At 37.3% G+C, this 18236-nt stretch overlaps 1 protein-coding gene across 2 annotated transcripts in view; it reads right to left on the minus strand.

The window, feature by feature from the left end:
• Window positions 1-18236, minus strand: part of WDR72 (WD repeat domain 72) — a 228266-nt gene that overhangs the window by 117679 nt on the left and 92351 nt on the right. The gene's annotated exons all lie outside the window — the stretch shown is intronic.

Consider the following 18236-nt stretch of genomic DNA (forward strand, 5'->3'; position numbering starts at 1 on the left):
CAATGTTTGTGCTAGCAATTAGAAATTTTTCTCCTTTAATCTATCTTTTCTCAATGCTATATACAGTTTATCTTAAGATATTTTTATGGAAAAAGTCTAGATGTTCAAAAGATCTCATTTATATTTCTCCATGGGAATTTTATCTTCATTGACAGAAACCAGTAATATTTTTAAAAGGATTTTTTTTTATTGATTGACTAAATGAAAAAGATCTACACAGGGCTTTGCTCATATTGCACCAAATACATTTCAAAATTTATAACAAATGACTTAATTTTACAGAAAACCATAAGCAGGTAGGGATATACCAGTTACAAAAAGCATATATCTTAACAAAGATATGAAAAACCATTGGTGGAACGATAGGAACAAACAAGCCTCCCAACAATGCATAAATCAAACAACAAAGTGTAAATGAAAGTGCGAGCCATTCATTTTTAGATCTGTTGAGCCCTTGGTTGCTGGAGATAGTTGTTGGCAGTAAAAACTGTCTCCCTCCAAAGGGTCGGTGGAGAGCAGAGTGATTGGCAGCACAAATAGAAGACAAAGGAGAAAAGCTTCAATCTGCAGCTGATGCACAGGAAGAACATGGGGAGCTGAGTTTACAATAGAGAACATTACCAAGCTAATGGCATGGGCAATCATGGGGCCACCACACATCCCCGGTATCAGCAGGGCATCCATTTTCAGCTAAGTGTTAGAGTACCTTTTTGCTTTCTCTCACCACTGCAGGGATAAAACAACCTGGTGGGGGAAACACACTGACTGGTAATAAATTACTATATTGGATACTTTTTGTTTTCTTTCAGCAATGACTTTACTGTGTATTCTTGCTATCATTACCAATTAAAGTGGAGCCTGCTTTAGCGAACTGTATCTAACGGTATATCAGTCCCGATGCTCCAATTGCTTTGGCAAGTATCACAGGGTCAAGAGGCTCCTTTGACCTTTATCATCTAAGTCTTTCTGACCATTCACTATTTGAAGCAATCTCAGCTGAACAGATGGGCACTTTCTGTGACACTATAAAGCTTAGAATATAAAGATAAATGAAATTGTGTTTCAGGCTTCAAACTGGTTTAGGAGCGTAAAATATTGTTAGTGTATCGTACAAAATCTCCAGTTTTAAAGTGCACACTCTGACTCTGGCTAATGGGTAGAATTGCTTTTGCTTCTTTTTTAATTGTAGATTTAATTTTTTTCATCTGAGGAATAGCAGAATTTTGTAAAGCATGACTAAGGGTTACTTGGTTACATTTTAATTACTATAATAACAGCCCATTTAAAAAGGCAGGGTTTACTTTTCATTACTGTGCAATGGTATCATGCATGTTTTCTCTTTTAAATTAATGATGCATCAAGAAAGTTATACTGTACACAGAAAAAAAAACTAAGACTATAAATGTTGGATGAAATAAAAATGAAGATTTTAATTTGCTTTAGACATAATTTTTTTCTCTTAAACTACATCATTCAATTGCTGGGAGGAGATTCTAGTATTTTTTACATATCTGGATGTGAAAGGGAAATAATTAAGCAACAGCTTTATATTTCATTAATCCATTTGTGTTAGTATATCGTCATGGTTATTTGAATATTTAGAAATTTTTACCTACTTAAAGAAGATGATGTATAAAATTTTCTTAAATTAAACTGAAGCCTGGTCTCCTTTAAATAAAGTCACCATATAATTTATTGTTTATACCAAGCCACTTTTGAGAGGGAAATAGTACATTATTATTAATTACACTGGAAAAACAGGCATGTACTAGGAAGTCTCAGTGAGACTGGGTGCATGGTAATACTATTTCAAAGGAAAAAAGCAATGAATATGCTTATTTAAAAAATCTATATTTCTATATCACTCTTGAAATGTGACTATTTTCTGTAAATCACAATTATAACTCTGTAAGTCTATCCTTAAATGACTAAAAAAAGAAGTTTTTGTTTTTGTTTTTTAAACTTTCATGTTCAATTTATTAGTTCCAATTCTTAACAGCTTCCTAATTGCAGTAAACAACAAAAAATAATAACCAAAGCCCCAATAATAAGAATATTATCAAATTGTTCAAAGCTTTCTATTTCTATATTTTGTGCTTCTAAAGTCCATGAAGCTAGTTTCTGTTATGGTATTTCCAAAATAACCTCTCAGCAGTCAACTAAATTTCTATCAGGCAAACAGATTTGGTTGCAGGCAGGTGAGAAACAATAGATATAACAGATTTAGAGTTAAACCACTCATCATATTTGAAGAGCTAACAAGTTCAGAGAAAAAGAAGAAAACAAAATCAGCTGGGGTGAGAAAAAATGTTTCAGGGCACTCTAGCTTGGGAACTGGCTAACAGACTAGAGACAAAGGTTAGGGACAAATGCATCCTCCCCTACAAGGAACCACAATCACAGGTGTGTCCCCACCTTCTGCAAAGGGATAAAAACCAAATACCAGCTTTGAAATTTCAGGGTTTTCTAAGTAATTCTGAAAAGCAAATGCACAACACAGTCTCCTTTCTAGACAATAAAATACTTTAATGACAGAAATCAACTTCAGGGAAAAGCTCTCAGAGAGTTCGGGGGAATAAAAAAAGGCAAGTTGAGGTATGGCTACATAGGAATTATGGAAACTAATTCACATAACCAAATGCTCTGGACTGAATGTGTCATCCCAAAATTCATATGTTGAAATGCTAATCTCAATACTATGGTATTGGGAGGTGGGGACATAGAAAGGTAGGTGGGTCATGAGGGTGGAGCCCACGTGTATGGGGTTAATGCCCTTATAAGATGAGGTCGGAGAGTCAGTTAGCTCTGCTTCCACCATGTGAGAATACAATAAAAGACAGCCTGGGAGCCTGGGTGGCTCAGTTGGTTAAGCGTGGGCTCAAGTTGGTTAAGCATCTGCCTTTGGCTCGGGTCATGATCCCAGGGTCCTAGGATCTAGCTCTGCATTGGGCTCCCTGCTCAGTGGGGTGTCTGCTTCTCCTTCTCCCTCTGCAGCTCCCCCTCCTTATGCTTGCTCTCTTTCTCTCTCTCTCTGTCAAATGAATAAATAAAAATCTTAAAAAAAAAAAAAGACAGCCATATGCAACCAGGAAAAGGACCCTCACCAAACACCGTATTAGCCAGTTAACTTGATCTTGGACTTCCCAGTTTCCAGAACTGTGAAAAATAAATTTCTGTTTTTTACTAGCCACCTAGTCTAAGGTATTTTGTGAGAGCAGCCCAAGCTAAGACACTAAATCAAAACAAAAGCAAAATCTAGTAATAATTAAGGGTCTTTGCTGATAAACCTATTTAACATTCTACAGAAGCCCCAAAATTCCTCCAAAATATAGAGCATCCCAGTACTAGAGACACAATAGAAAGAATTGCTTATATTGTGCAAAGCTCTGGTGAGAACTCCATTAGAACTCTGGATAAATCTGACCAGATTTCAGGAACAAAATGTGAAGGAGTGGAATTATTTCTGCACACAGAAAGACTAAAAAATAATATGGGTTTCCATATTATTTTCCGTATTATTTCCAGGGTCTGGAAATTTGAAAAGATACATTTCATTATTATAAAATCATAATAATACAGAATACAAAATGTTAACTCAGGCACCAAATTCTGAATTATTGAAGAGACTAAAGATATTTACATATAATTATAGATTTAAAAAAATCAATAAGTAAGGGGCGGGGTACCTGGGTGGCTCAGTTGGTTCAGCTCAGGTCATGATCCCAGAGTCCTGGGATCAAGTCCAACATCAGGCTCCCGGCTCAGCGGGGAGCCTGCTTCTCCCTCTGACCCTCTCCCCTCTCATGCTGTTTCTCTCTCTCTCTCTCTCTCAAATAAATAAATAAATAAAACCTTAAAAAGATAAGGGGCATTTGAATGAGAACTTAACTTTCTGAAAAATGTTTGCTATACTGTTTCTGCTTTTAATGAACAATAGTAGTACTACTTACATAGTATTACAAATATAGATAAACAAAAAGAAAATCAACCTTATCCATAATCACACCATCCAACAAGATTCTTAAATTTTTGAAGTAGAAATCTGGAAAGAAACCATGATTTTCTATTCCATGCTCATGGATTGGAAGAACAAATACTGTTAAAATGTCTATACTATCCAAAGCAATCTACACATTTAATGCAATCCCTTTCAAAATACCACGAACATTTTTCACAGAGCTAGAACAAACAATCCTGAAATTTGTATGGAACCACAAAAGACCCCAAATAGCCAAGCAATCTTGAAGAAGAAAAGCAAAGCTGGAGGCATCACCATTTCAGACTTCAAGTTATATTACAAAGCTGTAGTAATCAGAACAGTATGGTACTGGCACAAAAATAGACACATAGATCACTGGAACAGAATAGATAACACAGAAATAAATCCACAGCTATTAGTTCAATGAATCTTCGACAAAGCAGGAAAGAATAGCCGGTGGAAAAAAGACAGTCTCTTCAACAAATGGTGTTGGGAAAAATGGACAGCAACATGAAGAAGAATGAAACTAGACTATTTTCTTACACTTATTATACACAAAAATAAGTTCAAAATGGATGAAAGACCTAAATGTGAGACAGAAAACCATCAAAATCCTAGAGAACATAGGTAGCAACTTCTTACTAGACATGTCTCCTGAGGCAAGGGAAACAAAAGCAAAAATGAACTATCAGGACTTTATCAAGATAAAAAGTTTCTGCACAGTGAAGGAAACAATCAACAAAACTAAAAGGCAACCTACAGAATGGGAGAAGATATCTGCAAATGACATATCTGATAAAGGATTAGTATCCAAAATCTATAAAGAACTTACCAAACTCAACACCCCCAAAACAAAGAATTCAGTTAAAAAATGGGCAGGAGACATGAGTAGACATTTTTTCAAAGAAGAAATACAAATGGCTAATAGACACATGAAAGATGCTAAACATCTCTCATCATCAGGGAAATACAAATCAAAACTACAATGAGATATCACCTCACACCTGTTAAAATGGCAAACTACTGATTTGAAGGGTTACATGCAACCTGATGTTTATATAGCAGTATTATAGCCAAATTATGGAAAGAGCCCAAATGAATGATGAATGGATAAAGAAGATGTGTGAGATTTATATATATACACACACACACACACACACACACACATATATGTAATAGAATATTACTCAGCCATTAAAAAGAATGAAGTCTTGCCATTTGCAAAGACGTGGATGGAGTTAGAGAATATTATGCTAAGCAAATAAGTCAGTCACAGAAAGACAAATACCATATGATTTCACTCATATGTGGAATTTAAGAAACAAAACAGATGAACGGGGCGGGGTGGTGGGGGAAGGCAAACCAGAAAACAGACTCTTAACTATGGAGAACAAACTGAGGGTTGCTGGAGGGAAAGTGGGCAGGGCGATGGGTCAAACAGGTGATGGGGATTAAGGAGTGCACGTCTTGTGATGAGCGCCAGGTATTGTATGTACGTGATGAATCACTAAATTCTATACCTGAATACACTGTATGCTAACTAACTGGAATTTAAATAACTTACAAAAAGCAACAAGGCATTTCCACAAAATTTCTTATAATTTTATAGATAAAAGAGTCTTAGAAATTAATATCTGTGTAGTCATTAGTGTATTTACTGAATGCTTCCAGTCTCTGACACCAGATGGGCGGGAAGTTTTTCCCACACCAAGCAATTCTTAGACACAAGGTGGGACATGTGTCCTATAATTTAACTCAATTCTGACACTATCTATCTGCAGATAACATCACTACAGGTTAAGTGATTGGTCCGATGAGACCACCCCACTTCAGATGTCAGTTAGAAGTCCAGGTTATCACCTGTATTACTGACCAACCAGCTATAGATGGAGGGTTCCCATGACCATCTCCCCAGCGTTGGTGATTGGCTAGTATGGCTCATAGAACTCTGATAAACAGTTTGCTTACTTGATTACCAGTTTGCTACAAAGGATATTAGAGGATACAAATGAAGTGTCAAGTTGAAGAGCTACATAGGGCAAGGTATGTAGGAAGGAACAGGGTACTTCCATGCCCTCTTTAAGAGCACTGCCCTCCCATATCTCTGTTCAACAACCCAGAAGTTCTCTGAAACGTGTCCTTTGGGTTTTTATGAAGACTTCATTGCACAGGCATGGTTGATTAAATCATTGGCCATTGGTGATTAATTCAGCCTCCAGCTCCTCTCCAGTGCCTGGAGATGAGTGGGTGGGGCTCAAAGTTCCAACCATCTAAGCACCTGGTTGGTTCTTGGCAACCAGCCCCCATCCAGGCTTTTCCAAAACTGACCTCATTAACATAAACTCTGGTGTGGTTGAAAGGTTTGTTATGAATAACAAAAGATAGCTTTATGGATCTCCTTGCAGGAAATTCTAAGGGTTTGGGGAGCTCTGTGCCAGGAACCATGTAATCAACCTAACTACTGCAGTGCCAAAGTTGAAATTAGAATACAAATTGACTAATCCACTCCAGTGTCCTTTCCACCATATAAATGTGGTCTCACTTGCTTATGTGCTTTATGTTTTTCTTAGAAATTACTACAAGACACAAAAACCATTTTTTTCCCTCCCATTTCTGAAAGGTGGTCACAACTTTTTGAATAAATACTTCATAATTCAACTTTGGTGTAATCTGCATTCTATAAAAATTCAGTGACACTAACAGAAAAAAAAAGTACTCAATATCAAATTTAAAAGCAATTTAGGCAATTTCATTAAAAAACTAAATTATATGAGACAGGCAAGATACATGCTCCCATATGTCCTCTATGCTCTCTTTAAATGGCAACTATCTCTTTCCATTTTTGTACTTCTCTCTGCATGTAACTGTCAATTGAGACAACAAGTATGTGTTGCTAAATTACTCCGTACTTATCCCCAAGAGATGAAAACTAATTAAAAGAGATGTGCTGTAGATATGCTGATTTGACTTACTCCAAACACCTTTGCTTCCCAACTATGACATGTAAGTCAGTGCTACCATGTTGATGCCTTTCAAACATCATACTAATAAGCTTCTAATTGGCCAAAAGGTCAGAAAGGATGTAGCTTGGAGGAAAAATAACTTAGTTGGAATTAATTTACCACCAAGTAAATCAAAGGACCAAAAAAAAAAAAAAAGGTGTTTCCTCCTTGGAATGATTCTTATGTGTATTTACATAAAGGATAACCAGTTGAACACTTACTTTGGGTATATATCTCTGTGTGGCCACTAGATATTTTAGTCAATTCAATTTAACATATACTTATGAAATTGAAATCAATACCTAGGGAATACAGTCACTTAAAAGTATATAATTTAAATTAAAGTTTATGGAAAAAAGTTCTTTCAGATGACCACTTGACAATAAATAGCCACATATCTAGTAATTGATCAACAAGATCAAGTTTGTAGTCTACCTTAAAGAAATAAACATTGGGGGGGAAAAATGACAAAAATGTCCAAAAAGCCAAAACGGATTTCACAAACCAGGGCCCCCACATTGATTTAAAATAGTTATAACTTTTAGCAAAAAGGGAGCATTATGAGAATATCTGTTAATGACTATAACCAAATACAGTTTTTCCAGTAGAAAGCTCCTACTCCTCTTGCAGCCTATGACACCGAATTATAATGGAATCTCTTCACAATATTGCCTTCTGCAGGGGTCAGAAAATCATGGCCAACAGGCCAAATATTGCCTACCACTTTCGTTTTTAAATAAAATATTCTTGGAACGCAGAAATGTTCATTCGTTTATGGATCGTCTATGGCTATTTGGGTATTGTGGAGGCAGAGTTGAGTAGTTATGACAGACTGTATGGGTCACAAAGCAAAAAATATTTACTACCTGGTCCTTTACAGAAAAAGTTTGCCAACCCCTGGCCTGTTCTAAATTAACAGGAATTTTAAATATACACAAAAATATTTCAAGGCAATATCACAATATAAGCATAAAGCATGTAATTTAAGGTGTTAAATATCCGTGATTCAGATAAGTTATGTTTTAACAGAGGATTCTAAAGCTTGTACTGGTTGTTTTTATGTCCCTTATGTGATTTTCCACTCCATTTATAAATTGTTCCAGAAGGCCAAGGCCAGGTTCACAGACTTCTTTTTTTTTTTTCCTGCAGGACTGTAAGACATGGTCATCTTCCACCATTCCCACTATATATTCTATCTCTGGTCCTATCGATTTCTCATCAGTCCCCTATTCACTACTCCTCTATATTCTGGGTTTTGGATCTGCTGTTGCCCACAGCAAAATCTCATTCATCCATCAAGATTTAGACCTAACCCCACTTCCGTATTTGTGGACAGCACTGGTCTCGCCACCTACAGGGGCTCCAGTAGCAATTTGGAATGCAGATCTACAAAACACACATATTGTATCATGGCTTTTTCCATCTGATGTTCAAAAACCCAACACTCATTAGTAATTTCCTTCTTTTTTTTTTTAAGATTTTATTTATTTATTTGAGAGAGAGAGAATGAGAGACAGAGAGCATGAGAGGGAGGAGGGTCAGAGGGAGAAGCAGACTCCCTGCCGAGCAGGGAGCCCGATGCGGGACTCGATCCCGGGACTCCAGGATCATGACCTGAGCCGAAGGCAGTCGCTTAACCAACTGAGCCACCCAGGCGCCCCAGTAATTTCCTTCTCTTGCTCCACCTATACAATAGTTTCCTCTTCTCACCACCCCCTCCCAATCCGATCTTCCACAAAGCAACCAAAGTGATCTTTTCAAAACATAAATCAGAGGTGTCATGACAACCAGGACTTGGTTGAAATTCCCCGTATCAAGAAAAGTGTCTGGCACGTGGTAGGTGTTCAATGAATATTTACTGAATAAACATTTTCTTCTGTGCTCCATGCTACACCACTTAACATACAGACATAGCAGTTCTTTGTTTTTAAGGAACTTAAGGCCAAATTGAGAAGAAAAGAAAAATAAATACTTGAAAAGTAACTAGGTACTCCATAGTTAACTTACAAGTGTCTGACTTCTAGGCACATGTTAAAGAGTGCATGCAGATGCTGTGGGTAGCACTGAACTGGGTGGAGAGAAGAACATCTGTACAGGAGATAAAGGCAGGAGGAGATGCATGGGGAGCAGAGTCAGCAAGGCAGCCAAGTGGAGGAGCCCTGGCTTGTCTGCAATTACTGAGGTGCTTCCTTCCTGGAGGCAAGGAGATGGGGAAGAAGAGCAAATCCTAGGAGGCTTGGTATCTCCTGGGACTGCTAATCCAGCACGCTACCCTATGTTCCCACATGAAAGAGTTAACTACAAGCACTGACTGTGATACACATCACAGAGTGGAATCAGCCCTCCTCCCCAACCCCTCCTCAGAGAGAGTTCAGCAATTTGCAAGTGATCTACGAAAATAGGAAGCAAAGTGTGCCACTTGAGGGATGCAGGGTTGTGCCAGAGACTCTGCATTGGGGAATGAAACATAAATCAGGCCTCTTCATATTTATTACACTTACATTTCTAAAAGTTATTACAAACCTGTTGATTAGATTGTTGCTGGCTTCAGGGGTTTTGTATTGAGGGGAGGGCTAAGTAAAGTAATTATTTAAAGGAAGCAGAGGGCCTATGATACACACTATAATCCTCAGGCTATTTTTGAATGCTTATATTAGATAATTTTGTTACTAGAAAAAAGAGTCTGAGATTTAAGGGCAAGTGAATGGGGCAATAATATAAACTTTGCTGGGGTAAGAAACCATCTCACCACACTGCCTTTTCATCTTTCGTAATCTATATCAGCTCACTATTGTGCCCATCATACCCACAGTGAATCATTCCTCCCAGTGTGCTAAACATCCTACATTTCATCACCAGTGTTTAATAAAGTTTTTCTTATAAACTTCTGAATTGATTTGGACTGATCTAAATATCAATATACGTTATAAACTTTTGAATTGATTGTTTAAATATCGGTGGGGAGCAGTTGTGTTCAACAGCTTCTTTTCTTTGTTGTTATTGACTATTTTTTCTTTGCTAGGTCATCCCTCTATAAGATCAAGTCACATGTAAATCCAATTTGGACTTAAAGCTATTGTCTAGCAAAATAAATATGTATTTTATTTCTAGAAGTCATTTATTTTTTTTCTCTATAATTCAAGAAAGGCTGTATCCTCCACCTTCTTACCATCTATTTTTCATGTTTATACCTCATCAGCTTTCAGTCCAGGTGTTTATTCACCAAATATTTCTGAATGCCTGCCTTGTGTCAGCCATGTGTTAGGTGACGAGGATACTGTGATAAACGAGCAGAGCAGGTCATTGCCCTCTTTGAGCTTATATTGTTGAGGAGGGTGGAGAAGATAAAAAATGAAATAAAAAGTATGCTGAGAAAGAGAATAATCGAACGTGGGCTGCTACTTACTTTAAGGGAAGTGACATTGAGGCTTAGACTTCAAGGTGAAGAACCAGAGAGAAAAGATTCTGGCAGAAGACTAGCAGTCGGGGAAATATGAGTTTTTTAAATAAGGCCAAGTAGCTGGGAATTAAATATCTGTGTTATGGTCCCAAATCTACAGTTGACATTTTTCTATATCTTTTTCACATATGCTTCATAATTTTGGATTTTATTCTGAGGATGAATACAACTCAGATTAGTATTACCTGAATGTCCATTTCCAAGACTCTTTTCTTCCCATTCAGGTCATTCTGGTGGAAGCTGAAAAGACTAATTCATAAACCATGATGTGGGTTCAACAGATTGGAACATCATATAGCTGAAGAATATGTATAATCATTATAGGACTTTACATCACCTCCAAGTAAGTGTCAAAATCAAATTTAAAACTCAGAATGTATTTTTGCTAAGAAAAGAAAATATATAGTTCCCAGATTAAGAGATATAATACAAATTACACAACAATAATACTGATTAGCAGTTTGAATTTTATGAACATTTTGAAATATCAAAGGAGATACTTTGTAGGTTTCAATTATGCATCAAGGTATCCAGAACTTGGAAACAAACAAGCAAAAGTCACCAGAGGATATGAAAAACTCCAATTTATTTTATTTTTTATTTTTTATTATCTTTTTTAAAGATTTTATTTATTTATTTATTTGAGAGAGAGAGAATGAGAGACAGAGAGCATGAGAGGGAGGAGGGTCAAAGGGAGAAGCAGACCCCCTGCCGAGCAGGGAGCCCGATGCGGGACTCGATCCTGGGACTCCAGGATCATGACCTGAGCCGAAGGCAGTCGCTTAACCGACTGAGCCACCCAGGCTCCCCTGAAAAACTCCAATTTAAATTCTTTCCCAAGTATCACTTAGGAACCATCAACTATACCTGCTCTAAGTGAGGAAACTTTTCATTACAATATGGTGTTGAATGTTTACTCTGAATGAAATTCAGCATATCCTGAAAGTGGGAATTAAAAGCAACCACATTAAATGATTTATCAAAAAGACATCAGGAAACTGTAAGAGGGCTGTAAAAGTATAAAGGGACATAATGTTTCATTTATAATGAAGTACTGATTATCTTGTAGATTATATTGTTTGTTTCTGTTATATTTCATGATCTATGAATTAAGCACCAATTACAATGCTTTCTTTGCAAAAAGATAAAATGGGGACCAAAAATCCTCAGGTTTAATCCATTTGTAAAGAATAAACAGATTTTGATAATTACTTCCTGTTATGAAACTGAATTCTGATAAATAAGAATATAATGTTTTAAAATTCAAGAGCTTAGTCGTAGAATCAATGGACATAGAGTATTAGGTTAAGGTAAAAAACCCATCAAGCTGTTGTCTCATTAACTGGGCCAGAAAAACAGTAAAGCAAACCATCATCTGGGGCACTGTTCGTTATCCAGAAACTTATTTCTGGTGCAACTCATTGCATCTGCTATATCTGATCCCAACTGTTCCCTTGAGTAACACAGAGAGTTGATCACTTAAGTTAGATGTATATTTCATAGCAGAATTTATTATGATTAATAGAATTACCATAAAAAGGAAAATAAATTTTTGAATGAAATATACTTAAAACTGATAGTTTTCTACTACTGTCAACCTAATTCTATGCATCCTTGATAACACCAGAAATTTCATACGTAAGGTAAAAAACATGTTCTAAAGATTGGTTAAGCTGATTATTAACATAACTGAACATCAAAAGCAAAAAGGAAAAATATACTTAAGAGACCTTAAAGACAAAAAAAAGAGACTTTAAACACAAACAATTCATTATCTATAAACGACTTTTTTTTTTCTATAAACGACTTTAATTATAAATGACAAAGTTGAAGAAAAGATAGGTCCTTGGTAATTAAAGATGTTAGACTGCTAATCATATGATAAAGTTCTAGAATTTTGTGAAAGTTCCAGATTTACATAACTTCTTAGATTTGGAGAGCCATACCCACTGTCAAATTATTTTCTTGGTTAAGCCTCATGGTAATCATGTAGGAAGATAGGACTCATATTATACCTTCCATACTCTGCTGTATGATGATCGATGCCATGCTATGGTTTCGGCAAAACAGGGTTTGACTGAAGAGACAAAAGAGACAGATCTCCTATGGCACAGGCCAAATCCTCAAAGGAACAGACAGGATGAAGAGGTCCCAAGAGTCTTAATTCAAATTTCAGGAATAATTAGTACTAGGACAGCTAATCAGGGCACTTAGGCAGAGTTAAATGTTTCAGAACCAGAAGAAGGTAAATAGTCCTATAACGGCAGCCACCCTGAGTTAGAACAACTTCCCATCTGTAGGCAGAACTGTAAGAATGCCCCAAGATTTTCAGCCCCTTGTGAAATATACCCTCTTTCAGGGCGCCTGGGTGGCTCAGTTGGTTAAGCGACTGCCTTCGGCTCAGGTCATGATCCTGGAGTCCTGGGATCGAGTCCCGCATCGGGCTCCCTGCTCAGCAGGGAGTCTGCTTCTTCCTCTGACCCTCCCCCCTCTCATGTGCTCTCTCTCATTCTCTCTCTCTCAAATAAATAAATAAAATCTTTAAAATATATATATATACCCTCTTTCAGTTATTCAACCAAATACAAATCTAGGTACTGTAATTGGGTTTTCAAATCAGTTAACTTTAAAATGGGGAGATTATCTGAGTCATCCTGATTTATGCACATAGATTTTTTAAAAGCAGAGAGTTTTTAAATAGTTGTTGGCAGAGGGAGAAGTCAGAGATTCAAAGTATAAGGGGACTTATACAAAACAATTTCTCTGCTGCTGGCTTCAAGCTTAAGGGAGCTTTTTTGGCAAAGTATGTGTTGTCCCGGGTTGATAGCCGGCAAGAAAACAGGGACCCCAGTCCTACAACCACAGGTAACTGAACTCTGCCAATAACCTGAACAAGCTTGGAAAAGGGCCCCCAGCCCCAGATGACACAGCAACCGCAGGCTACCTAGATTTCAGCCATGGGAGACCCTGCACAGAGAATCCAACCATCCCAGACTCTTGGCACATGAGAAGCTGTGATATAATAAATGTGTATGGCTCTAAGCCTCTATGATCGTAATAATTTGTTACATAGCAATAAAAAATTAAAACATCATCATTTTGAAGGGTTCAGGCAGAAGAAGCCAGCCAGAGTGGTCATCCAAGAGAGCTGAGATTGAGGTTCTCTGGAAAGGCAACCTGGAAGGAAGAGGTATACTAAGCAGGATTGATTAGAGAAAAGAAAAGAAAAATCAGAAATCCAAGGAAAAGTTAAATCCTATCAGCTAATCACAGAAAAAGCAGGGAATTCTGGAATTCTAGGACTATAGGAGCAATTCCCAAACTGACTTTTAGTCCACTGGATCCCCTGCTTAGTTAGCAATGAATGTTTATTGAAGGAAACGGGTGGGTAAGTGACAACAGGACAACCTGGGAGCCCAGGAGTTAGCAGAATTCGGCAGGTCAGAGCCTGGCTGCAGGCTCCATCCATCAGTGCATGCAGCTATACCGAGACTGAGAAGAGCAGAGACAGGAACCAATAGGCCCAGTACTGGATCTAAACCTAATTTACTGTATGATTCAATCAAGACTAAGCTCTAAAATCCTCCTAGTAAAGAAAGGAGAGGAGAAAACAGGTAACCTGATCACTTCCAGTTCTAACGCGCCACAGTGCCAGAAGTGGAAATAAAGGCTCTGGTGAACTTGTGCTCCTCCATTACTACTCTTTATGCATCCAAATTAAAATTTTACTTCAAGGAGCAAAAGGGAAAACAAAACATTTGCTACCAGAGAGTAAATAGAGAGGACCAAGTTCTGTGTAATGACCGGAGACCTCTCGTGCAAGCAGGAAGAAAGTGATAAAGGTGAGTACGACTTTGTATTTTGTGAGCTTTCATATTGGCTTTCTAGACACCATCAAGTCTGGGACAACATGTGAAGACCAAAAAATCCCCAAAACCTAAAATTTTCATTCCTATGTGAATTTGCCCCAAGTTAAGTATGTGCATAAGAAGTCCCTGCTGCTCACAGCAGTTTCTTATGACCCTTTTTTATATCTGGCGGAATGATCATACTTGGACCCAAAGCTTATGCAGGATATTTTAATTTAGGATCAAAACAGCTGTTTCCAGGGTAATATGGGCTTCACTGTATATAGAGAATTGCAAATAATGTCATTTATGTCATTATTTGCGTTTAATGTCATGAATGCCACTGGGGATGAAGAGGACTGGTTGGGCCTCCAGGATGTCACTATTAAAATGCAGTTCAGAAAAACAGATGGGGATATTAGCTGGATACATTCTTCAGTAAGTTCATGCTCTTTTAGTTCCAATGAATAAAGCTAAAGTCTTAATACATTTTGTTTTTACCAACATAGGGGAAACATTCCATGAGAATAAATGCTTTCTTTTCTGGGAATTGCTTCCTGTTACATTTTTGCATTTGCAGCTCTCTTAGGACCAGTTTCAACATAAGTCATTGGTACAGAAGTAGTGCTCCTGTTGGGATTCCTTTAAATGGGTCCAGATGGTACTCTCAGTCAATAAGTGATATTACCAGCTTTCAAGAGGAAAGACTTTATTCTCCTTCTTTTCTTTCCTGTTACAAGCCACTAACCCTTGTAGTTAACATCTGAATTTCTAGAAACATCATTTTTTATACCTGAAAATATCATCCACTGTGGTAGTCATAAACTATAAGATAAAAACACAAGATACTCCTGATACAGGATGATACCTTGGTCACTGAAGAAACTCCAAGGTTCTGCAAAAAGGTAACATTTACCATTGCTTTGTCATCAGAACTAGCAAACTGTCTAGCAACGGAACATCCAAATCCACTGAAGTGAATTTGCATCCCAGCAGGTACAGACCTCTTTCAGTAAGTTGAAAACCTTTGGGTCCTCTTTACAAGAAGCAGGGTCTTAACAAATCTGGGCAATCACAGGTTTTTAAAACGCAAAAGCAATTTACAACTGAGAAGAATGTAAGAAAGGGAAGAAGAAATGAGGGAGGAAAAAGTCCCTAAACAGGGTCATATCTATGATATGGACAAGATTACAGAATTCATAGTTTCTACAGTATCTCTGTAAAATTATTAATGTAGAAATGCAAGCAATTTGAAGCCATGCTTTAATAAATTATGTAACATTCCCTAGGTTAAGCTAAAAAGTTAAAATGCCTGGTATGTTTAACTTCTGACTCAGGTTTCCATGCTAGCATATCCACCCTGCAAGTGAACTCATGATGATAACCAGACTATTTAATTCAAAAAGAGTTATGATCTTAGATTTCTGTGTTTCTTACAGGGTTGATGAATACTTGAGGGAGGGGCAGAGAGGAACTGAGCTAAATTGATGCTAAATCTAGTACTAAAGAAATGATATGAACATTTATTCACTGAAAGGGTTTACTTTAGAATTAACAAAAGAGATAACCTTTTTTGGAACCAGCTAAAACCAAAGCAGAGCAAACCCTTTCTCCTAGAAATCATGACTGCCTATCAGCAATTATAAAAACAATAACGCTGACCTTGAATCAGCCTTAAAGGTCTTTGTATACAATTATATTATCAGCTTTATGAATTTTCAGTTGCTATCTCAGCCACAAATTCAATAAATGCAGAGTTGCTCAGTAATAAGAAGATGGCAATTTTAACAGTCTTCACTGAAAAAGGCATTTGAGAAACTCATTTTACCAGCATTTTTTCACGTTAAAAACTGACAGTTCTTTCAAATCCTGCTCAGCACACCTTTGATGAAGACTTGTGACATCTTAGGTAAACCAGAATAAAAACTGAAATCATATTCAGACAAAACCAGGAACGACTTAAATAATATCTGCAATCCTAGGAAATCAGCAGTCAGCTAAATGGCTTTTACACCTAGAAAATTTTTCTTTTATTCAATATTAGGATTCAAAGTAAACTCCTGAAACATCTTATTTTCTCATCTTGAGTTCATAATTTCACTTCCTCTTCTGTAATCCTAAACGTAACAGCCAGCAACAGCACAGAACCCAAAGCAAAAGCGCCTGCGTGTGGAGTTACTGAAATTAACAGATTGCGTATCTTTTACCACCAGCCAGGTAGCATAGCAAACTCGGATTGCTGAAAACTGCTAGAAAACTCTTCAAAACCAGCCAAGTCCTCTGCTTTAGGGAAATCTTTGACAACGCTGGGGACATTACTGGCTGTCAACATCTGTGGGTGTTGCTATGGGCACAGTTACAAAGAACCCCGCCATCTACACAAAAAGGTATCCATGCAGAGAAGGTGGAAGGGACACAGATAAATTGATAAGAAAATCAAAAAGAAGAAATAATTGCACTGGCAATATACCATAGGCACACAATTCTGAGACCATGTTTTACACTAATTCTCTTCCAACTGCAGCTAGAGAATCCAAATTCAACTTAACTGTAACTGTGACTAAACATGAACCAGGGGGTGGAAATAATATCCTACAACTCTGCACGCATACCAATTGTCACAAGTCTTAATTTAAACCTCGAAGTGAATTGCATTTAAAATAATATTTAAACTTCCACTTATAAACCCTTGATAATCGTTTATAAATCTACGGAAGAGAAAAGAACAGGTTACCATGAACAAGAACCTAATATCGATTTTTCGGCGGTGCAGTAAGGCATCTCCATTCTATCTGGCTACTGTCAAAGCCACTCTAACAGCTGGAGTCAAATTGCACTATTTACAGCAAGAGCCCTTGTCAAGTGGACCGTAAGTATCCTAACAATACACTATTCAAATGGCACTTTGCCACACAAATTGCTGACTTGATGAATAACCCATGTCAATGACTAAGGCCAATATAAAAGTTTCATTTTTATGAGAGGCTTTACATTCACACATTAAGTAAGCTTTCTTTGAAGAACCATTAGGCTATATATTTCAGGGACGCTGAAAATAATTAAAATCTGTCTAACTACATCAAGGGAACTTGACAACATTAATATGGATCTGGTGTTAACTACATTTGTCACACGAGTCAGAACAGTGCCCTTCTGTTCCTGGCACTCCCCACCGACACGTGCAGCACAATGTGGGACTTCAACCAGCCACGCACCATGACATACGAGCATTCTCCTTTTGTGCCTCAAATCTACACGGTCAACGAATGTTTAGATACAAGCAATGCTTTGAAGTCCTGTGAGGAAATTCATGGTTGCTTCTGTGTGCAGAGGGACAGCTGGGGTCATTTAATGGTGTGTTTTGTACTTTTCACAGTGACTCTGAGACCTCCTAAATTAGTTTTGAAAGAAAGCTGTGAGATGCTTTTCATACTTTTCCTCAACACTGAGGTGACCACATCATAAAGTTTAAATTTATGCCATAAAATGAGAAAGGGACATTCTTCATAAAGGAGCCATCAAAAGAAGGTATTAAGTATTACAGAGATGCTTATTTAACTATTATATGTCATAGGAGTGGTTATACTCTATCAAAAAGTTGTATCACTTCACATGTTCAAAAAGCAAATTGGTTTGTATATTTCTCTGCTACTGTATATTTTTCTGTCTTAATAAGAAGAGTGTTGTCATTTAGAAACTCAAGTTTTGTCTACGGCCATACCACCCTGAAAGTGCCCAATCTCGTCTGATCTCGGAAGCTAAGCAGGGTCGGGCCTGGTTAGTACTTGGATGGGAAACTCAAGTTTTAAGCTGACATTCACTAGATCAAAATACTCAGAAAAAAATCTTAATCCAACGTATACAGAGAGAAATTCCTGTATTTTAGAAATTCCTATATTTTAGTGACGTGCTTGGATGTCTAATAACAAAGATTTATTTTCTTTTAA

This window comes from Mirounga leonina, unplaced genomic scaffold (genome assembly GCF_011800145.1).
Source record: "Mirounga leonina isolate KUSES-001 unplaced genomic scaffold, KU_Mleo_1.0 Mir_91, whole genome shotgun sequence".
NCBI lineage: Eukaryota > Metazoa > Chordata > Mammalia > Carnivora > Phocidae > Mirounga > Mirounga leonina.